Raw genomic sequence first — 25,505 nt, 5'->3', positions numbered from 1 at the left:
GTATGACAGGCTTTTCCCTCCAACTTCTAACAGTAAAGCAAAACTGTGATGGAAGTACAGTCCATCTTTCTTTGTGATACTCTTAAAAACCTTATCTACAGTATGATACAGAAGTGCCAACAGATGTGCTTTAGGTTTTGGTAAGGGTTATAAATGTCAGTGTAGATCAGGAAAAAATAAAATTCACTGTTCAAAAAGCAAGTTGTATTCTTCTGTCTGTTCCTATCCAGAATGTATTTAAGGCTTTGAAGTGGGAAAAAAGACCATCTTATCTTAGAAGAAAAGTAAAGCCAAAACAAAACAAGAAAAATCCAAACAACAAAAAAAGCCCCACTCATGTTAAATGGAAGTGAAAAGATCACTTTCATCTTGCTCTTCATCTCTTTGGAAGAGTGATGTGGGTTTTACTTGCCAGAAGTTTCTAGTGAAGATGACAGTAATATCTCATACAGCCTAGAAATTGCTGAGATCCCTTTTTTATCTTTTTCACTTTGTCTTTAGCCTGATAAAAATTACTTACCATTACAAAAGAGAAGTGGAAAAAACAATCCTTCTGGATTTGTGGTCACTAGAAAATCAAAAGTTTTAGGAAGCTGAACTAGATCATGGCAATTTTAGTGCTAGAATAATACTTTATATTGAAAAATACCTAATGAAAACTTCCGCATACTTCAGAATTTGGGGGTATTTTGTGTTTGTTTGTTTGTTTGTTTGTTTGTTTTTTAATACACGTATTAATGCAGTATTTTGAGACAGGGGAAATTAAGATTATTGTTCCAGAATTATATATGCTTTTAAAAGAGATAAAATAGATTCTAATCTAATAAGTTATATATAACATATTGTATTATCATCATACAACATAAATTTTATAGAAAATCCAGGATGTGGTGAGGTTTTTTCTGTTTTGTTTTATTTCGTTTTGTTTTCCTCTTGAGCTTTGGCTTGCTGAATAATGTTTAATATTTGTGGAGGTTTAACCTTGGCCAGCTGCTCTATGACCGTTCACCCACTTTTTTATTTCTGCTTGATGGGACAGAAGGAAAAATTAAGATAAAAAAGCTCATGGTCTGAAAGAAAGACAAGAAGATCATTCACAAATCACCATCAGAGGCAAAACAGACTCAGCTTGAAAAAGATTAATTTAATTTATTGCCAATTAAAATAGAGTTGGATGGTGAGAAACCAAAACTCTTTCTACTCAGCACACTACTATAGGAGAAGTTTAGTTTGGATGTTAGGAAGAGGTTCTTTACTGAGAGGGCACTGCAGCAGGCTCCCCAGGGAAGTGGTCACAGTACTGAGCTTGACTGAGTTCTAGAAGTGTCTGGATGATGCATTCAGTCCCATCCTCTGACTTGCCTGGCCCTGTGTGCAGCCAGGAGATGGACTTGATGATACTTATGGGTCCCTTCCAATGCAGGATATTCTACTTCTTATCAGGCTCAACTTCACTCCTGACCTTCCCCACTAGCAGCTCATGGAAGATGGGGAATGGTGGTAGCGGCCAGCCCATCTCTTCCATTCTTCCACTAAAGGTCCTCCATTGCCCAGAGTCTTTGCCAGAAAAACTGCTCCTGCATGAGCTTATCCACAGGTTGCAGCTTCCTTCAGGTCACATCCACTTGGTCTGGTGTAGGGTCCTCCACATGCTGTAGTGTGGATGTCTGTTCGGACTTGGTCTTCTCCATGGGCTGAAGAAGTCTCCTTTTGTAGTCCTTGAAGGAAATGCCCATTGCAGCCCAATATATTTTTTCCATTACTAGTAAAATACCACTGATTTTACTTGACAGTGTAGGGGTCTCAGGACTTGACTGGAATTTGCTTGGATTGAATTTGGTTTTGTTGTTTCAGTGGTGGTTGCAATTGCTTAGTGGCTATAGTAACTGCCTTGTGTTAATTAAGCTTTAGTTTATAGAAATGACATAAGAGTAGAAGCAATTCTGTACAGACTGAATTGTCTGCAGCTCTAGAATAAAAAGTGACATGGAAGAGTGCAGGCACAAGATGATACAGAAGGTCACAGGAAGGTGGCCTTGTGAATCAGTTGAAACTGGTTTAGAGATAACAAAGAGACCAGAAAATTGAATGACTTTGAACTGATGAAAAGAAAGAGCATATAAGCAGACTGTATTAAGAAATTGTATAAAGATAACCCCGGGTGGACTCCAAGATTGAAGTGGAAGATGTGCTTACTGTTGACATCCTAGGAAGGTTATTTTGACAACTCAGTTTGGAGCGCTCATTTTTCTTGATTTGGAGGCTTGGTTTCTCCTTGAAATGCTTTGCAACTTGATTTCTACCGATTAGGGAAGAAATTACGTTGCACAATTCTTTCCCCTGGGCTAGTGGAGAAGTGTAGAAAGTGGAAGCTTTTCCAGGCAATTATTCAACCCCTCCAGATAATTTATTCTTCTTTAATTGCTTTTGTTCTTACTACCACAGCTGCATATAACCCCTATTGTCTTGTATCAAGAATTTGTGGTGGTCAATAGTTTATTGTATTCACTCAGAAAGCTTCTGTGGGAAGTTTAACTAGGAGTGTGAAGGTTTCATTGACCTAAAAACTGTGATGCTTAGGAGAAGATGGGCTGTCCTGAGATTAATCTGGACATTTGTGAAGTCAAAAATCTTTAGACTACTTACAAAATCACCACTATATCTATATGAAAGCACAATTAATCGAAGCATTTATTAGTTGTCATAAGCCAAATAAACACTTTTCCTGTGTCCAGGAAAATATTACTTGTCAATTTCTATGAATATAAACCTACATGTCAACAGTTGCATTTAACTGTGTGGGCGTATTGATCTCTATTTATGCTTAAACAAAATGGCATGAAATCTTGAATTACATTGCCTCTAAATGCTAGGGGCTTTGTATCTACTTTAAACTAAACAGTTCACCCTGTCTGTTCCTTAATAAAGTTAAAATTGTATCACTTTTTCATTCATATATTCCAGATGAAACACATGTTTTAGATATGCTTCAAACTTCGTTTTCTTCTGTTTTCCACCTGTATGTGTTAAGTGAGCACTATTGGAACAAAGTATAGCTAACATCTAATTAATCAGTATTCCTGGGGTAGGATTAAATCACATCTCTTTTTAGGGGAAAGCTAGTTCTCTTGGAGACTTTTGCAAGAAGAAAGCATTGAAGGTTTTATGAAATCAATTACCAATACTGAAATGCAAGTTCCTATATAATTGCAAAATATACTCAAAAGACATATCTCAGCTGACCTGGAAAAAGATCTAGTGCTCTTTTCCAAGAAGGGCACACACATGTCATAAAAAAAATGGAAGTTATCTGGCTAGCAAAATTCCTCTGCCAGTAAGTCATGTATGGCTTAAAGAGAGGCCTGTGACACCTGTAAACCACAAACGTGCTAATTAAGATATCATTAATATTAGCTTGCCTTGATCCTGACTGTAAGCATACTGAAATAGTGTAATTAACATTACATAAGCACTTTGTACTGCTGATTGTGTAACCAGACATAGTTTTACTACACGAATAGTGACCAATGTGACTACCAAAATGCCAAAGAGAGAGAGGTCTAATTGCATACAAACCCGACTAAAATAAACAGAAATTTCCAGAAAAAGAATAGGATAAGGAACTGCAAATAGGCAGGGTATCCTAATGACTGTTCAAGAAGAATGACTACTAAGTGAAAAGAAAAACAATGTAAGAAAAATTGTGAGCAGATGAGATGCCACTTCCCAGTCCCTCTTTGGGGATAGAGAGCAGTAGCATAAAAACATCAGGTATAAACAAGAAAAACTGGAGAAGAAAGAAAACAGGCCCACTTTTGCTTTGATGTCTCTCATCAAACAGCTTTCAAATCTGATCCACCAGAACTCAATATCTAAGGATCACCAATGCCTGCAGTCATAACTATATGGTACAAACTTTGTATGATTGTTTACTGACATGTAATTTAGAAAGATATTCCTGAAAACTAAAAGCCATGGGTTTTCATGGCACCACAAGGAAAATATGGCAGTGTCAGGTCTCTTCCAGCTGGTAGTAGAAAAGATTTTGAATCTTCCCCCTCTCCTGGCAGCTGAGAAGTTGAAAGGAAAGAGAAAAGGAGAGGACTTCTTATTAAATGAAGGTAAAAACTGGCAGAGAGGTAAGAGGGCATTCACTGAAAGAATGTCCTATACACTAAGAAAAAGGAAAGGTAAGTACAAGACTGGTTTTCATACCTTGCCTCTTACTATCTGTGGACACCTCATCACCTGGAACCAATAATGCTGTAACCATGCAATAAATGTTTGTTCTTTATATTTTTAATATATATACATATATGTGTGTGTGTGATATATATTGCATTTTTAAACATTGGAAATAATGGTTAACTTTTTTTGGTTTTATCAAAGCTATCAGAAACTTGGGTTAGCTTTAGTCTTAGCAAGTTGAGTCATTAAAAGTGGGCATTTGTAAACAGATTATTTTCCTCAGATATCAAGTTGATAAGGCTACAGCATAACAAGCCTTGCTGTAGCAAGCACACCTGGGAACTCCTACTAGAACAATGAAAATTTGTAAAATGTCCAGTTTAGCCATCCCGCTATTTCTCATCAGAACCAAGTTCACTGTGATCAAAATCTTAGCTCCTGCTCACAACTGGGAAGTTATAGATGTAACAGATCTAACATCCTAGCCTTCGGAAAAAAAAAAAAAAGAAAAGAAAAAGCAAAAAGCAGTTTGTCTCTGATTTTATTGGTGACTGACCTTTTTTGATAATCTGTTCATCACACTTGAGAGTTGAATTGCTGTATTTTTGTGAACCCTACCACCTTTTAATATCCCACTGCATCCTAAGTGGCTTTTCTATGGTCACGATTTAAATTTGGCAGGACTATAAATATGGTGAGACATTCCTAACCTCTCTTTTTTTTTTCTTTCTTTTTTCCACATTCTTATTACCTCATTCTTGACTAGTTTCAGCAAAGTGCAGCTACATTTATCTCCAATATTAGTCTGAGCCCATGTGCCACATTGTTGAGTTACAAACATAAGAGGATAGCTGCAGCTTCTCTAAAGACTCCATGAGTTATTTCCATTTATTTGATCTACTCCGCCTTCTACAGAATTATTCAGTCTGTTTCATTCCGTACTAGCTGGATCAAAAGTTATTTTCAGATCTGGACAAATCTTGTTCAGATTGTTTGGTCTGCCATAACAATAAGTGTCTGAAGGAAAAAAAAATGCAACTTTTATATGGTAAGATACTGTGATTCATTAAATGCAAGAGGAAAAAAGTCCCAAATGTTTATAAGCATATGGAATTCTGAAGGGTTCCTGGAGATACCTAGCTTTGGCAGTCTTTCTTGTTTGGTATTGATATCAACATGAGAGTGAACATTATAGATGTAACTTCAATTATTTTTATTTTTTTTTTAAACCTGAATTTATTTATATTACATCTCTCACCGTATATGAACATATGGATTGTGTGATTTCCGAAGTATCATTGCTTTCTGTTGTTTGTATTATAAGCAGGCTTTGTAATAACTTTACTGAAGTTAATACAGTAATTAAAATGAGTTTAAATTGCATGAACTTCTTTGGGTTTAAAGATCCATGTTAATATTTGCATGCTGAGCAATTTCTAGTCCGTGACATTGTCTGACTTGGTAATTCTGTCTTCCATGCTCTGACATTATTGGGAGTGTTTTGCACTCCAATCAGACCGTGTTTGACTCATACTCCACTCAGACTTGTTCTGGGATTTTTTTCCTAAGAACAATGCTTAAAGTTAAAAAAATTACAAACAAAAAAAACCCCAAGCAAAAAATAAATTTATATACTATCTACATAACGCTGTCTCCTCAGAGACATACCTTGGTTTTGTGTAGAGCTACTCATTGTACTTTTTAGATGCTTCTCCATCTTTTCATAAAAAACATATAAAACCTGACATGTCCCACACACTCTTTGTTAAATTTTCTTGTATGATACATTCTTCTTACCACATCATGATTTGACATCATGAATGTTTGCAAGATACTAGATTGTTCTACAGGCCACAAAATTGGAGATCTGCTGGTTGGGTGTCAAGCGCATGGTCCCAGAAACAGCAGAGACACTGTGAAGTCTTCTTCCTCAACAGAGCACTGGAAGATAATTCATTTCTGAAGTGGAGTGCTACAACCTTGTGACTCAAGTTGGAGTGTATCCTAAGGATGGTCCAATAAATTGTTCATATAAAAGACATGTGAAGCAGTTTATTCCATAACAGGGGAAAATCTCATTATCTAGTATATATATAAATTTACTTAAGATGCATATATAACTTCTATAAGACTGAGAATCTCATATTAGTTGCAGTAAGCAACAAGGGTTTCCCATAGGTGTTATGTATGCTTCACTGAGATGGGAAGAATGTTATTTCAGCAGTTTTAAAATATGTTCTACACCTTAAATAATGTTTTAAACCTATGATTTTGTATTATGTTAGTTTACTGAATCAAATCCGTCATGGCTCATCTTACATTTAAGCTTCCAACAGTGTTATGATTGATAGAGCACAGTAAAAAGATCACAGATCTAAGTGATCATCAGCATATAATGACCTTTCCTTCTTCCAGTGACAGTTACAGAAAAGCTGTCTACTACACAAAATAAGGAAAATTTTAAAAAGTAAAAAGAAAAAAAAACATCTTTGGGGAAGCGGAGGACTGATGGTGGCAGAAGGCATCAAAGGAGCCAGTCAGCAAAATACTAAGCAACCTAACAAAAGAAGGATTTAAAATACCAGGAGATAACATGTTAGTTGATCTACAGCTCCTCTTTTTTCCCCCAGAAAGTATGTATCTACAAATTTTAAAAGCATTATAATTTTGGAAAAGTAAGGAGAGATAGAGAGAAACTCACAGATTAGCTTGAGGAAAGAAATGAAACTCAGGATATCGATAATGTTTCATTATTTGTTATTCTCCACCACTGTAATGGGTGGGGAGAAAAATCAGGAATGATAAAAGACTGGTTTACACTTCATAAATTGTGATATACCAGCATAGGTATCACTAATATTCAGAGAAGCTATTAGATGCTCTTTTGCTCACAAGTTTAGTGACTCAAGATAATATCAATATGATTACAATACACAGAGATAGATCTCCTATTAATTCTGATGTATTATAACACATGCATTCACCAAAGAAGTAAATCAGATTTGCTAATTAAAACTTTATTCTACGTAAAACTTGAAAAATCAAATTGCCACTCAGGCTTTGTGTTATTTTCTGTCAGCAGACAATTTCAGAGACTAGTTTGAACTGTCAAAATAATTTATATATATTAAATGTCAATGCGACTCAGGAAGAAGATAAAAATTTGCTTTCAATATGACATTTATATGCTACTGCTTGATTTAGATATGCAAAGGTAGCAAGACATGTTAGCTAAAAGTAGTTATGCAGCATATTTCTAAACATGATGTCCCATTTATGTTCAAAATGATGTGGACTGAATCAATTAGGAGAAACAAGTGAGTTCCAAGAAGTACTTTAAAAAAGCTGTGGAGTTGCTTAGTAACCTGATGTTATACTTCATTTCCCAACAGAACTATAAAGCTGTCAGACTGGTAATGGGGACCTCCCCAAGATAAATGGCATCTCATGTGTTTTGCCAAAAATATGATTTCATTAAATATGCTATCCCTAACTGTTGGGAGTCATGCATATGCATATAGTAATACATGCAACAGGGCAGTTATCAAAAAAATGAATTTTAGTTGCACTTTGTCATAAAAATCCCATACTTTCCCTCCTTAAATGCATTATCATGTCAAACAGGAGAAGGCATTGAATCCAGAATGCCTAAGGGGAAAATTTTAATCCAGCTTTTTCTTGGTGCTATATTTACCTGACATCAACTTTGTTCTTCACTGACAGTAATCTAGCATAATCTACTGTATGCATCCTAGACTTGGAAATTAAACTTTTTCTCCCTAAAACCTCTTTGAGAACCCTAAAGGAGTCATCGTGTAGTCTTCTATCATAGGCACTTGCTTTCACAGGATAGCAAAATAGATCTGTCTTAAATTTTAGTGAGAATTCAAACTTTTCTCAAGTTCATTTACTGAAAAATGCAAACATACTGAGGGGAAAGACATCAATCTTGCTTCCTCAACAACTGAGCTATCAGTTCCTAAACCTACTTTCTTCTTTGGAATGGAAACAATTTCTCAAAACGAGAGAATTAAATCCGATATTTCATAAAAAATATAGTCTAAAAATCAGCCACAGGAGTTTGTGAGAGTCTGAGGTCATTTAGTTATTCCAAAATACTTTTTAAATGGGGAAGAAAAAGGGTCAGCTCATCAGTTGAGGCAAAACAGACTACTGAATTCAGTCCAGCTGCGTCGATTATATTTACTGCAGAATTCAGACTACTGGATTTTTTTTCCAAAAAATATAATAATGACATATTTATAAAGAAAAATTACTAAACGGAACAGAAGGTTCTTCTCCTTTTTAAAAAGTATTTTCCTGAATTCAATCCGAGTAACTTTCACACTGTCTTCTATTCTTAAGCAATTTAGGTGCTCCAGAAAATGTCCATTAAGACCACAGTGTGTTGTTCACTTCTCTAAATGGCAGAACTATTTAGACAGTTCACAGTGCTGAAAATGAAAACAGTCTTAAACAATACAGTGAAAGATTTTTTTCCAAAAATGTGTGCATAGGTAGAAATGTCAGACAAAATGGCTGCCATCAGATTGAATTATAATTGAATTGAGAGGGTGGAACAGCAAAAATTGATGTGGGATACAGTAAAAAAGACAATATCTGATCTTCCTATCTCTTTATTGATGTTCTAGGACTTTTAGCATATCCTCTAAATCAATAATCTTTATATTCCTTAATTTTCAATCAGCAGAAACCAATGAATAACTATTTTCCTACTTCTGTTGAACATGGCATTCACAAAAAACATTATCCTACTTTCTAATGCTGGTAAGTGGATGGTAGCAAGTGCACGATTTTGCATAATCCCATGATAATTCAGAGGTTCAACAGGAAATTCTTTTACCTTGCCTTGCTGTGCTGTTCCTCAGTTACCTAGTGGCTTCTCCCTTTTTAGCAAGGATTCTAGAAATTATTAAAGGATTCTATGAAATTTAGACAAGAAATATTGAGATTGTTCAAATTTCTAATACTTTTTCTGAGCTAATTCCTTAATGCACCCTTAGATCTATGGATTAAAATTAGATTAAAATTTACAAACTACTTGAGAAGGTAGTGCCACAAAATATTTCTCTTACCAGTTTACTCATAGCTTGATATACATGCAGCAAATTGTAAGTTTCAAAATATTATATTTTGGCTTTTAGTGAGTTGAGTAGTTGATGGCTTCATATTAGCAATACAGACGGTTTCAATTCTATTGTAAATTACTTTGCATAATATAATAAAATTTCCTCACTTTAAAAGAAAAAATGTCATCAAGTCTTTACGTATCTCATTTAGGTAAGTGCTCTGAGCTCAAATGTTGATGCATTATTCACCAAGTATAGTAGTTTTTCAATAAACTAAACATTTTCAATAGACTTGTGTAGATCATTTATTTTTATTGATAATAATTTTATTCTTAATATATGATTTAAGAAAATCAGGAGATCCATTGAATTCACTCACAGAACAAATTGTTTATTTCTATAGATAGGACTGTGGAGCAGTTTACAAAATATTAAAAGCTGTTTACAAAATACTTAAAAAGAAGGAAAGTTTTTTACAGATTGCCTTTTAAACTTTGTTCCATGCATGGAGTACTACTAGTTCTTATGAATCTGGAGATGCCCATTATAAAGGAAGCTAAGATGTGATATACAGTTAATTCTTAAGTAATGCATTAATAGATGATTCAACCAGTGTGAAAAGATCTGCTCTGATCTTTATGTAAAACTTTTCAAGGTGAAAAGGGGCACTTGACACTGCAGATCACTTTTGCAAAGTGTCTCCAGAAGGCAATGTGCTCCACTGACATTAGATGACAATGCAAAATCACTTTGAAAAAATTATTCCAAATGTGAACAGTGGCCAAGAAAATAGTATTTCCTTATTGGAAAATATAGCCATTTGTATGTGAATGTTTGGAGCTGCCCACAGGGTCTTCTGTGACAAGGAAATGACCAGGTTTATCCCATAGGAATATGTGCAGCAGAACACAGGCAGGCCTGAAAAAACGCAATGTTGAGCAGCACTGCACAGACCTGGGACAACTCAGATTAACTGCTGTGTGGCACACTAACTCCTAAACATGCAATGGTCTTCTGGTCAGGTTCAATGGAGTCCACCCCTTACTGTCTGAAAGAGCCGGGTTGGTTTGGCCTGAAGATAAGAAGGGTAAGAGGAGACCCTTTCGCTGTCTGCAGCTACCTAAACAGATCCTGTAGAGTAGATACATTCATATTCTTTTTGGAAATGCAAAGTAATAGATTTAGAGGTAATAAACACAAATCCTGGCTATTTTTATTCGAGAAAATAAAAATGTTTTTATTGTGAAAATGGTCAAATATTGGAAGGGACTCTCAGGAAGGTTGTGGAGTTTCCATCCCTGGAGATATGCAGACCTGAACTGGGGAAGGCATTGACCACCCTTGCTTAACTGTCCCTGCTCTTAGCAAGGGGTTGGACTAAAGGACCTTCAGAAGTCCTTTCCAACACAAATTGCTCTGTGGTTCTGTGATCAGGTATCACTGCTTAGATTTTAACTGAATGTAATTACAAACCTTAAGCACAACAATTATCCTTTAACTCTTTACTTCATTTTCAAAAACTACCACATATTTTTAATTAAATACTATGTCTTCTTTAAACATAAAGAGTTAGGTATTTATATGAAAAAGCACAGTGTTTCTACTTATGCATATTTTTCAGTGGTATGCAAGCTAAATTATGCACTTTTGCAAATGCTTTGCACAAAGAACTCAATATAAGAACTCATTTTGTCTACTAAAGCTGATGGTAGATTTGTATTTGTGAAATATTTGAATTAAGTGAGGGAAATGGTGCTTAAAGTGTGGCAACTGTTTAATCAGTGAGTAATTTACTCTTAATGTGTGAAGCATTTTTCATGGGCTCATTTATGATAATAGATGTTCAAGGCTCAATCAATGTAAGCAATAGATTTATGGCATATTTAGTCATAACATAATCCAATGTAAGTACTCTTATTTATTACTATTCACAGTTTAATTTTTTTCATACAATTTACAGCATGCAACTAAACTCATATAAAGCATTTATCAGAATATTTCAAACAGCATTTATTCGCATCTGCCTTAGCATATTTTTACATTCAGATGTTGGACTTCAAAACACAAGACTATTATCTAATTTGCATAATTATATGAATAGAAGGGTGTCCATCTTTTTCCCATTTCAAAGAAACAATTAGAGAATTCATTAACATGGAAACTGATCCATTTCTCTGAAATCTCTTCTTTCTTTTTGTCAAAATATTAGGATCTATTTTATAGTATATATTTCTGATTTTGCCTCGTAAGCTATTCATTTCTCTTCTGCTTCTTCCAATACCATGGCAAAGAATTAACAGTGAAAATTATGATCTTCTATCTACTAACAGGCAAATAAACTGTAGATGCTTGGATACACCATAAATATTTTTCTAATTTTACATACTCTGCAAGTCCTTCATAATTATAATGTGTAGTCCACAATGTTGTGTTTTATAGGCACAGAAAACAAGCTAAGAGAAAATCAGTTCTCATCTAAAAGAATATATACCCTATAGTTAATTATCCTTAATTTTAAGTATGCTACCTTTAACTGTGATTCATTCATCCTTTACCCAAAATTTCTGAATTAGCATGGAAAAGATTAGTACTAGAAGTTAAGTGCAATTCCTTGCATACAATATTTTATAGGAGGTCTAAGATGTCTGTACCAAAATATATGTAGTTAGCCAAATATTGTCTAGATATAAAAGTATCAGTTGTGATTCTAAACTGCTAAATTACTCCTAGCATCTGAATGGTCTGTAAAAGAATGGATATCCTGACATTCCTCTCAAACCCTGAAGAGTCCATCTGACATGCAGGACACATTATGACTATGCTGTAAAGGTTAAGAAAATATCTGATTGAAGTTCAAATGTAATGAGACTATGGACACATGTAGAATTAAAAGTATGAACATTATGATAAAATTCTGCACTTAGGTAATTAACAAAAGAGTAAATATAGAGAACTTTCTAACAACTTTGATCTGAAAGTTAGAAAAAACATTCAAATTTTCATTTGTGATGTTTTCTCTATGGTATTTTAATGACCATTTAGTAGAAAATTGTAAGGTGTTTTCTATTTGATACTGCATAGGAATTATTTCCTTTCAGATATACAGGAATGGCTGAAAATATGAATGGAGATAGAAACACCATAGAAACAATTTTCCCTTCCCCCAAAAAAATTACAAACAAGCTTTCTAAGTGTTTTCATTCTTAATTAAGTGTTGTTGGGTTTTGGCTTTTAAATTGGAGAAATTGAAATACAGTCAAATAGCCCAGCAGAGGCCAAGGTCCAATATTTTTCCTTTATTTAAGCTAGACAGACATATGCTGCATAACAAATTACTTGTAATTTACTGGAACATATTCCTGTTCTTTTGCCCTACTTCATGTTGCTATGGTTAACTTGTTATGGTTAACAGGGCTTCCCCTTGATAGATCTGCAGCAGCATTTCTTTGTCCTTCCTGTCCACTTAGCTTCTGCTTATAGCGCTCAGTTATGATGAGCTTCTCTCTGGTTTCTTAAGTTTAAAAAAAAAGACTCCTGTTTATCTTTTTCAAAACCCGTAATTTGGGATAGCATCAGATTAAGCATAACTTGGGTTGTACTCAATTTATAAACCACATGGCAATCAATCATATCAGTTCAGTTGTGAATGTGCCAGTTTGTTCATATTTTAAACTACAGAAATTAGGTTAGTTTTCTAGTCACTGTTCCATAATACACTGTGAAAATGCCACTCTGGCTAAGTAACTAAATTCAAACTCTTGAAGGTCAGTATGACCAGAACTTTCCTTTTGATTTAACATACTTCATTCTTTTTTTTTTTTTTAATCTCTCTACTCAAGTCTGTTACTTAAATGCATATGGATTTCAGTGAGTTTGAGTAAAAATGGGACACTCATGGTTTTCACTAATTTCTATTCTGGAAATGTCTCTGGGAGAATTTTGAAACCATGCATAACATCTTGAAGAAGAGAATTAGTTTTGTGTGCAGTAAGACAGTTGAGAAGTAGGTAGCTTCCAGTGAGTGTGTTACTTGTGAGTGCCTAAAATTGAAACATTTTTTTATGCAGATCGGTTGCAAAACATTCCAGAACCAAAGAAAGGTGTGTCTAATTCCATTTTTGAATAGTCAAAGATATCATATGAAACGGTATCATCCTAGATTAATGCCAGCAGATATGCTCTAACCAGTACTTCCTATATCTTCTGGAGTCAGCATTAATAATTCGATATATAAACTGGTTATTACTATGCAATAACCCTTTTTTGGAGAGTTGATGGGGTATATGAGTTAGTTGGTGATTCTAATAAATGAGATAGATATCATAATTTTTCAGAACACTTACACAAATTTCAGTAGCGTTAGCCTGTATGTATTACACAGACATCAGAATTAGTGGTATCACCTGAATGTTCTTTACATCCAAGAGAACCCTTTTGTTAGTGAATGTATTTAGAACAACTAAAAAAGAAAATTAGTATAAATCACGGCATGATTTATGAAAACGTCATTGCAATGTTTTAATAATGAAAGTAGGTAACTTAAATATTTAAAGATATTTTTAAGTTTAAACCAATTAGAAATATTACATATACTATAGTTTTTGATTTATTTTATAAGCTAATATTTTCCAAATAAAACATCCCATCTACATCTAAAGAAAAAGGACTGTAAATTTTGAAGAGTTAATTCTGCTGAGCATTAAGTACTGTAATATAAATTGTCTCTATTAATCATATAATGTTAATTTTATTTTTAAATTCTGTTAAGTACTAACCTTAAATAATGATAAATTTTTACATGAAAAATGGCTGTTTATAGATTCATAATGTTATTTTCCAGATAATTTATACTAATACAAACATACATGGTAAGAATGCAATTTAATTTTGTTATAAGCCTTATGTATTGTTTTTGTTGGTAACAAAATAACTACTGAAAAATACTATTAAGATTATATTCAGATATAGGGCACTTTACTGTCTTAGCTTTCAGAATAAGCATTTACTAGTCACTCTGCAAAAGCCATTATAAAGTTTCACTTTATTGCATTGTAATATGCCACAATATCAAACAACTAATCAATAAATATTTGACTGGGGCTACGATTGCATGCGGCAATATGTGTGTTCTAAAATATCTATAAAACAGTGACTTTCTAAGTGATTGCTTTTCTATCTACTTTTATCATTACACTTTTTCATTTAAGTTTTTTTTTATTTCCAAATCCTAGTAAAAATGTGATGTAATATTAAGAAAAATATGCATATATGTAAAAATTGTGATGAGAAACAGTGGAGGGAAAAAAGGCACAATAGGAAGAGAGCTGAAAAGTCTACATTTGGCTGAGGTACTAAAAGAAATTTCTGGAAGTGAGATTAGTCAGAAACTCAATTACCTAAAAAGCTTGGCAAAAAGTTGTAGTGATTATATGGCAAAATTTCTCTTGCTTGTAACATTAAACAAGTAGATCGTATAATATAGCGCCTTAAGATTAGAAAAATCTATGGGACTTTTTCATTTCCTTTTCTCCAACTTTTTTTATGTTTTGGGGGTTTTAAAGGAAAATATCGAATCTAAACTTTCTGCCTAGTAAACACAGTTAGAAGCATTTAGAAGCTTTAGATCATGAAATGAAAAGCATGCTACCATGACTTCTATGAGAATTAACCACTACAAAACTGTATTTTTTTCTATACTGGATATACTTCTAACCCTGAGTTTGAGAATATGCGTTAGTTTATTGAGATTTTTCTAGGTTTTCCTAATTTATTTCTTAATGTCTATGCCATCTTCTTTTCTCTTTCACTTCTACTTCTTGTTTGTGGGTTGTGCTGTGTGTTCATTCCTTTGTTTTAAATTGATAATTTATTTGATTTAATTGTTTAATAAAAAAGATATTTAATTATCATTTTTGTAAGTATTAATATAGTGCTAAAAATACCCATAGTGCTATAAAATTTATTTTTATTTTGCACAGGGGAAAAAAATTAGAATTAGATTCATTAATATGGCCTTCATTAAAATAAATGGGGAACTAATCTTCATTCATGAAAGAATTAATATTATTGCCTTTCCTTTTAAAATGCAGAAATATTAGCAAATATATATCTATATGTGCATGCCAATATGTATGTATATGTTTGTGTGTGTGCATTTAGATGTACAGGTGTACCCAGCAGTGTAAAAAAATCAGAATCAACTGACCTAGATTTAGGGTTTATTGGTGATTTTGTTTTCCTACAGCTTTTATTATTTTTCTGTAAATTTTGGCTAGCTTTCTGTATTATATTATCATAATGGAATAAAGGAAAAAAATCTTAAAGCAATTTTATATAGAAAGATTTTTAGATTAATAGGAAGGAAAAAATCATCTCTGAGAGTTATTTGAATTTGAAACTACTAATCCATTGATTATGTTCTTCTAACAGGTGTTTCTAATTTTTCTATGTTTAATCTGTGCTTTATGTCTGGAGCAAACATTAGGTCTGTAGAGAGAAACTTAGTACATTAAGACAAGGTTTTTTTACTCTGTAACAACCAACCAACCAAAAGTGACTCAACTTTTTTCACCACCTTTCTTGGCTGCTTTTTGTTGCCGACTGTGGTTTTTGGAGGAGGGGGACACATTGCAGAATGCAAAATTTATTTGTACTAAGGGTTGCAGCTGACATAGTATCAACAGAGAGGCAAATGGGAACTTTTTTTGGTTTATATACTTATAATTTTTTTTTTGTTTATATAACTTATACTGAAGTTCTGGGTTTTGGGTTTTTTTTAAATTTGAAGCATGTTCATCAGAGTGTGTAGTTGGCACTCTAAAAATATTAGATATGTAATGTAAGTGATTACTGCTAATTACAGGGAGATTATTTAGAAGAAAAATTAAAATAGAAAGATGAATTGTATATGCTCTTAGGGGATTTGTTAGCTGGGTCATATAGATGGAAATATAATGAGTATTCACTGTCAACATTGTAAGTCATTATGGAAATTATTATAAATGAAGATATTTATTCAATGCATGCCAGACTGAGGGAAGAGATTTCCAGAAGGTAGGCCAGATGGTTAAGTGGGTTTGACTGAAGATCTATGCTGACCCATCCCCAGTGCTCCAAAAGTCGCCATCATGTCTGTGAGACACTGTGAAATCAATAGTAATGTCAGCTGAAGTTCGGTGTGCTGAAGGATTGTCAGAGTTTGAGAACATAATTTTTTTTGCACCTAATTCTCAGGATTCTTTACACTCTGTGAGCAATTTCCTCAGCTCTCTGGGGAATTTAGTGAAATGAGGACAATTAAAACCTGACCACTTCATAACATTGGGTTTTGGTTTGTTTTTAAAATAGTGCACTTCTGCATCTTTTGGTGTAAAGTATTCAGTATGTAGCAGATTTTCTCAGCACGCAGGGTCACTTTTGATTCTCTTTTTTTGAAAGGACAACTTTTATTTTGATAGCCTTCAGCTGTGTTTTTAGCCAGATTTTGTGTCATTTTTAAAACATTTACAAACTTTCAAGAATAATTTCTATAAAGGAACACTATATACTTGTAGTGTAACGACAGACCCACCAAAACTCCTCTGTCTTTCTTGAAACCTTTTTTTAATGAGTGTTACTTTCCCCATTACAGAACTGTCTTCTTATTAAAAATTCTTTCCATAATGTTTTTCTGATACTGCACTTCAATACTGCTTTAAAGACGAAGGTATCTGTGACTCCACTCCAAACATTTTATAAGTGAACATTTTTTGGTATCTCTTTTACTGATGATATTTTATAATTTTTTTTTTATTTTATGTTGTTTACTAGGCATTGACCTCGATTCTCAAAGGTATTAAGTAAGAAAGACTGAGAGAGACTACAGAAAGTGAATTAGTCACTTTTCTTACGCACCCAGTTCCCAATAGAAAGGTCTATTTAGAAGGAGACTGACTAGGATTACTCAATTTCCTGCTTCATCGAGGATCATACCATCTTAGTCAGTTCCCTTGGCTCTCTGTATAAGGAGCTTAATGAAGAGGGAAATTAATTCTCAGTGGCAACCACCTGTAGCTACTAAAATTCACTCATGCTGTCAGTCCTCCTTGGCCTCCATCTGACTGTGAGAGCATTTCTCACTCATCTAAATCCCATTTTCTGGACCCTCTAGGATGATACTTGGCTTTCTGTTATATGAAAGGTGTCCATAGAAAGGCTACATATATTTATGTAACCTTTTGCATTAGCAATAGTTGACAGTTATTTCATTGCAGTACATCTGGCCAACAAGTCTACCACTTTTCACTGTTCAATTTTGGATGGCACTATTGGACACCCAGAAAACGCTGGTACATAGATGATAGCAGAACTTGAGCAACTAAGTAAGATACTGAAGTCCAAAGAGAAGTTCTCATTTAGGAAAAGCTTAAATTTAAGAAGAACTTGACTGTCCAATTTTAAATCTGTGCAGTTGTTTCCAGTACCGTCGTGGGCATTGTGCAGTCCGACATCTCACTCACTGTTAGGCCCAATCACAACCCAGAAATCAGGAATTCCATCAATGGAACACAGAAATCCTGATTTTTATTTTTTTTTTCCTGATTGGGATAGAATAGTCTGCATTGGGTTTGTGTGGCAAGGTTTTGGTTACAGAGATGGCTTCTGTGCCTAGCTGCTAGGAGCTTCCCTGGGTCCAATAGAATTAATGCCAGCAGCTTCAAGGGTGAGCTCACCAGGCACAGTGGTAGTACTTCTGGGATAACAGAGGGTGCAAAACTTGCTGCACAAGAGAAGCCAGGAGAGAGGAGTGAGAATATGTGAGAGAAACACTTATGCAGACACCAAGGTCAGTGAAGGAGGGGCAGGAGGTGCCCTAGGCATTGGAGCAGAGATTCCCATGCAACCCATGTTGAAGACTACGGTGAAGCAAGCTGCGCCCCTGCAGCCCATGGATATTAAATGAATGTGAAGCAGTTATCCATCTGCAGCCTGTGGAGGACCCCATGTCCAAAGGAGGCTGCGACCCTATGGTAAACCCATGCTGGTGTAGACTCCTGGAAGGACTTGTGTAACCATGGAGAGAAGAACACAGACTGGAGCAAATTTTCTGGCAGGACTTGTGACCCACGCTGGAGCAGCCTGCTCCTGAATGTCTGCACCCCATAGAAGAGACCCATGCTACAGCAGTTCTTGAAGAAATGCAGTCTGTGGGAAAGACTCACATTGGAGAAGTTCATGGAGGACTGTCTTCCATGGGATGGATCCCCACGCTGAAGCAAGGAAGGACTGTGAAGAGTCCTCCCTGTAAGGAAGAAGAAACAGCAGAGACAATGTGTGATGGACTGACCGCAATCCCATTCCTTGTCCACTCATGCTGCTGAGGGGGAGGAGGTAGAGAAATCAGAAGTGAAGTTAAGCCTGGAAAGAAGGGAGGGGTGGGGGGAAGGTGTTTTAAGATTTATTTCTCATTACCCTACTGTATTTGATTGGTGATAAATTAAATTCCTTTTCCTGAATTAAAACTGTTTTGCCCATAATGGTGGTTGGTGAATGTTCCCTCCCGGTCTTTACCTCGACCCTTTTATCATACTTTCTCTAGCCTGTACAACTGAGGAGGAGCTTTTGACAGAGCAGTTTTGGTGGGCACCTGGCATCCAGCCAGGGTCACCTTACCACAAATTCATACACCCCTAAATGTGTGTGATACACAACAAAACATTAGTTGTATCCAGACAATTATGCCTACAGACTCTTTGAAGAAGAACCTGAAATGTACATGTGGCTACTTAATAAGGTAGCTGAGAATATGTTGCATGAAATAAGAATTTGCATGCCTTTCTCAGAGTAAAAGAAACACTAGGACATAGTCTGAAGACAGATACTTGTAATCACTGCTGGCCATCATATCTCCCAACTACAGCCAATTTAGGTTCTTTTTTTGACACTAAGATGAAAATCTACCTCCCCTTTTTTTTGCCTTAGTGAATTTCTCCTACTCCATACCTAAATTTCCAAATTACAAGATGGATCTTTCTCACCTCCATGCTGACAATACTGCCTGGAGTGTTTCTATAAAAATGATTAAACTTTTCTCCCTTAATAGTCACCCTAACCCACTGATTATACATTCCTCTTTGGGTGTGACTAGTCAAATAAATTACTAATTTATGAAAGATAGTTTATAAACTAGGTAACTAGATAGATAACTCCGTAAACTGGATATTTTCAGACTCAAAAAAGAAAAAAATAATCTGTATCTTCTGTCAGCATGGTAATTACTGAAGATTTGGATAAATCAAAGATCAACATTTTTTTCTGTTATGACACGTCTGTTTTTTTTTCTTTTTTTCTTAATGGAGAAAGGCTTTCGTGCTCACCAAGTAAGGTTTTCTTGGCTATGGAATTTGGAATGAGGGATAGCATTTGTTGATAGTAAGCAAGCACATTGAGAGTTAGAAAAACCCTACACACTATATTTTCCTAAAGGAGAACATAAACAATACCTTCCTTCAAAAACCAAATTATTTTAGATTGAGTTATTTCAGTAAACTGTGTTTCTGGAGCAAGGTATTAGGATTTAACATTCAAGATTCTTTTTTATTTTTTTTTTTTGGTATCAGGCAGAAAGAGTTTTCTGCACTAACTGCTGAATTTACTAATCTTTACATATTCCTTTATAGACAGAAAGGGAACAAGAAAACAAAGACTTTTATTCAGTGGTTGAAACATTCACCTGGGTTCAAATTTGCTTCTTCCTGAGAATCTGATTTATGAGGAAGTGAGCTGAAACATCTCATTTTTGCAGGAAAATCCTAATGTTGAACAATATACATAATACTCATGGAAAAGGTGCTCTGAACAGCATCTGTAATCTGCCTCTGAAAGACAGTAAAAAATGTTAGGTAGCATCTGATGCCAAAACATCTTGTAAGACTGAAACCATAATTTTTGTAATTGTACAGAAATGTAAACACATGCTTATATCTTCAATTTGAAGGTGGTGAATCACTGGAACAGGTTGCCTCGAGAGATGGTGGAGACCCCATCCCTGGAGATCTTCAGGGTCGGGGTTGATGGGACTCTGAGCAACCTGATCTAGTAAAGATGTCCCTACTTACTGCAGGGGACCTCTAAAGGTCCCTTCCAACCTCACACATTCGATGATTCTATTCTATACCTAGTTCAGACTTCCAAGGTCAGTTCAGGTCTTGCCTACTATTGATAAGGATTTTGTTGAGAATATATTACGTCATCTAGTATTTGAATTGTAACCTTACAAAGATAATTGTAAAGAAGGAGAAGATCCTATGGTTGTCAGCTTGCTTATATAAGGAATGTAAAAAATCTCAAAAGCCTACATTAATATTGTGTTTCATTTAGGTTTAGTTGATCCCTGTGCTTACTAACACAGTGATAGTGCAGTTCCTAGTTGTTATGACAGAGTTAAAAGAAACAGGGATCTATCTTACTATTTCTAGAAGCTTCATTGCAAATATCAAGAAAAGTGTTTTCTATAATCCATTTAAAAAATAGAACAAAGACTGAACACTTCTATCAGCAGTAACAATGTCACTACCCATTTCAGAATCAACACCCACCTGTTTATATATAGCATTAAGTAAGAGCAGAAATGAGATATCTATATTTTCATGTACATTATAGACAGAAATACATGCAGAAACTACCACAGCTTTGAAGAAATTAAACCAGATCTTAATTTTATTTAACACTTTCTTTTTATTTAATTTTTGAGCACAATGCTCTTAAAGCAATGCTTCTCTCATCCATTTCCTCTCTCGCTTTCAGAACTCTAAATAACTGTAAATAGCTGGTAGAAGTCAGAACAGGAAGAAATCCATACATAGCTAAGTAACAGTTCTGTCAATGAGATTATTTCATCTATGGTTAGAATATCCTAACAGGTTAGTAAGCAATCACTAAGATAATAAACTATTAATAGCCTGAGAGCTACTTGGAAGAAGCTGGATGTGCACTGGCAAATGAAATACTGTACAGTATTATACTAGTTCTGGTGTATCAATTGAAAATTATGCATGTATACTTATGATTTAAATGTTGCTGTTTATTTTAAAAACTGTGTTTTATTAGGACAGGTAGGTATTTAGCAAGTGTTTACCCAGTGTTATAAAACTGGTTTTATTTGGGGTGATTTTGATTGGGTTTTTCTAATAAAATATCCTCTTTTATTGTATTGAATACTAGTTGAGTCTGTCAATAGACAATTAGTATTAGAAGAATTAAAATGGCATTTTTAAATCCACTTTAAAACTTTCCAAAAAGATTCCTCCTAATTCAAATTTGAATTAGCCACTTTACTTAAAGAAAAGCAGAGAGGGAAAGGTGACTGAACAGACCAAATAGTGAATGTGCAGGCACTGTATTGTACCAAACAGAAGAAATTTTCTAGGCATAAATTCTGTAGCTGTTCTCTAACGGTCATGTTAGGTCTGCCAGATCTCTTAGACAGAGAAAGGGAAGGCATTTCATGCTATACACGTGAAGTGCAGCTCATCTGAAATATAGAAAACAACTTTTTGCCTGAGTTCTGTTTCAGGTACCAGCCAGTTCAAGCCAACCTATTTACATCTTCAGCAGACTGCTGGGAGCCCATTAAGACTAGTTTAGTGGCTGAATTAACTTCTTAACTATTTTGAAAAAAAATGTAGCTAGAAAACAAGAACATATCTACAAACATAGTATTACTCAGATTAGGGTTAAATGCAAAAGTTTTGACACAACTTTAAACTGTAAACATACATGAAATAACAAATTAGGAAAAAAAAAGTGAAATGCTTTCTTTACAGTAGCAGTGATAATCTCTCAATTGTACAAACAAATTGCTAATGTACAATTGCTAATGTACAAAACAAATTGCCTGTTGTTCTAATAATAAGCCTATATTTTCAATGAAGTACAAACAATAAACCTAATCTGCTGTTTTAGACCACTAATTCCAAATCTGAAGGAATGTGAATGGACAGGTTTTTTTCATTTTCTATCTCCTTTTGAGGTGCTGTAATTAACTTTTTAACAGGAACAACTTTTTTTACACACATTTTTTTAACGGTGAATGGATGGTGCCAAAGAAAGTTCCACGGAGTAAAACAGAGAATGTGAAGTGATTGAGAAAAACAGATTGTAAAGTATATTCTTCCACACTGTGAAATCCTAATGATGACAGATTGCTGTCATCATTAGAAACCGGGCTCTGTTATTTGCCAAAATGATTACACGTTTCTGACAAATAAGCTGGAAATATTTCAGCACAGAATATTTGAGGCAGCAGTGTACTTCACAACAATAATATTTGTGTGAATATTAGAATATGCAAAGCATCTCAGGCTCCACGCACATTTTCAGCTGTGACGATCTGCCAGTTTTCTTTAGCTCTATGAGAAACTGTTAAAACCTACCTACCTCCAGCAAACTTCACTCTTTCCCACTGATACCCCTTTTACCAAGAATCATGCATCCCTGTCTTGCTCAGCACCAGCTTTTCCTTTTCTCTTTTCTCACCACCCACTTCATGTCTTACATTCAGACATCCCTCTGCTAAGTTTCTTACTGTATATCAATGGCTAAATCATATGGAGAAGTGAGTTATTTTTAACCTGTTGTCCACATATTTGCACCCTGCTTGCTTATGGATTTGTGGTGGTTTAAAAAAGACATTCACCTTTATAAAATGGAAGAAAAAAAGAACACAGGAGGAGTACTGCATGTGTTTCTTATGTTTTTTTCAACCTTACTGATCTCTTCACTTTACTTCCTTCTGATTTCTTCCTCCTTTCACACCATCTGTTTAATTTTTTAAGTATTTTTTCACATATTTTAATTAGTTATGTTTTTATGTATTTTATTTAAGTGCTTCTACCAAGCATTACTCCTATTACTTCAGTATACTTCTGATATGACAGAAATGTCTAAAAGTGTGGCCAGCAGCTGGAGAGAGGTGATTCTGCCCCTATACTCTGCTCTGGTGAGACCTCATCTGGAATACTGTGTGCAACTTTGGAGCCCTCAACATAAGAAGGACATGGATCTTTTGGAGCATGATGAGGGTCACAAAAATGATCAAAGGGCTGGAGCACCTCTCCTGTGAAGATATTCTAAGAGAGTTGGGCTTGTTCAATATGGAGAAGAGAAGGTTCTGGGGGGGGGGAACGACCTTACAGTGGCCTTCCAGCATCTGAAAGGTGCCTGTAAGAAAGATGAGAAAAAACTGTTCACAAGCACATGTAGCAGTAGGACAAGTGGTAATGGTTTTAAACTTGAGAATGGGGATTTAGGTTGGATATTAGGGAAAAATTATTCAATATGAGGGTGGTAGGTCATTGGAACTGGTTGCCCAGAGACGTAGTGGAGGCCCCATCCCTGGAGATGTTCATGGTCAGGATTGATGGGGATCTGAGTGACCTGATCTACTGGAGATGTCCCTGCTTACTGCAGGGGGGTTGGACTAGATGACCTTTACAGGTACCTTCCAACCTTACACATTCTATGATTCTATGATTCTAAGAACTACTTTAACTACTACACTGCTATGACTGTTTCCCATCCACTGTTGCCTATATGTGATTTCACACAGTTTCCAATAGATTATGAAATGTATCTTACTGTTCCTAGAGTATTCCAGACATCTTAGGCAAATAACAGTTTTACTTGATGTATTGAACTTAATAATGTTACTCATCTATCCTTTAGCAGCAGCAAAATCACTGTATTTTTTGGCACTGTTATAAGAAGAAAGGAATTTCCATGGAATAGTGGAAAAGTTATAAGACTTTTTTATTTAAATGTTTTTCAACTTTACCCACAAGACACTCCCTTATCTCTAAAATGGTGACAAATAGACTTGATGGATGGACTGCTTGGTGAATAAGGAATTGGGTGGATGGTTGTACTCAAAGAGTAGTCAATGGCTCAATGACCAAGTGGAGACCAGTGAGGGAAAGTGTTCCTCAGAGGTCACTATTGGGTTTAGCACCTTAAAATATCTTTGTTGGTGACATGGACAATGGAAATGAGTGCACCCTCAGCATGTTTGCCAGTTGACACCAAGTTCTGTGGTGTGTTTGGCACACTGGAGGGAAAGAGTGCCACCCAGAGGGACCTGAAGAGGCTTAAGATGGGCCCATGTGAAACTCCTGAAGTTCAACAAGGCCATGTGCAAGGTCCTGCACATGGGTCAAAACAATCCAAAGCACAACTATAGTCTCGGTGGAGAACATATTGAGAGCAGCCCTGAGGAGAAGGACTTGAGAGTGCTGGTAGATGAAAAGCTCAACATGAGCCAACAATGTGTGCTTGAAGCCCAGAAAGCCCACTGTATCCTGGGCTGCATAAAAAGAAGCATGGTCACGTGTAAAGGATGTGATCCTGTACCTCTACTCTGTTCTTGTGAGACACCCCCTGGAGCTCTGGCATCCCAACATGAGAAGAATGTGAAGCTATTGGAGTGAGTCCAGAGGTGGGCCACAAAGATGCTCAGAGGACTGGAACACCTCTCCTGTGAAGACAGGCTGAGAGAACTGGGGTTGCTCAGCCTGGAGACGACTTCATAGCAGCCTTCTGGTACCTAAAGGGGGGCTACAGGAAAGCTGGAGTGACACTTTTTACAAGGTGATATAGTTCTAGGAGGAGGAATAATGGTTTTAAGCTGAAGAAGTGGAGATTTAGATGAGCTATTGGGAAGAAATTCTTTGCTGTGAGGTAACTGGTACAGATTGCTCAAAGAAGCTGTGGATGCCCCCTCCCTAGCAGTGTTCAAAGCCAGGTTGGATGGGGATTTGGGCAACCTGATCTAGTGGAGGGTGTCCCTGCTCATGGCAGGGGGCTGGAACTAGATGATCTTGAAGGTCCCTTCTGGACCAAAGCATTCTGTGATTCCATGAATTTACAAAAGGGAATATCAGAAATAATGTTATCAAATAGCAAACAAAAACTCAGTTAGAGATGGTTGTAACCACCACACTTTTCAAATGTGCATTTGAAATCTAAATTACTATTAAAGTAATAAGTGAGTATGAGTTTTGCATTGTTTCTAAATTGGTGAAAATTATCTTATTGTCAGAGATTTATATCTGAATAATAATTTATTTGATATTGTACTTAAAAATCTATTTTTCAAACTGATTTGGACTGATTGATATCAATCAATATATCAGTCTTCTCCAGTAAGACCTGGCCCAACAATTAGCTGCAAAAAATCTGAAACATTAATATGGC

This window comes from Gallinula chloropus (assembly GCF_964237585.1).
Source record: "Gallinula chloropus genome assembly, chromosome: 7".
Lineage (NCBI taxonomy): Eukaryota > Metazoa > Chordata > Aves > Gruiformes > Rallidae > Gallinula > Gallinula chloropus.
This window is presented reverse-complemented; position numbering follows the sequence as displayed.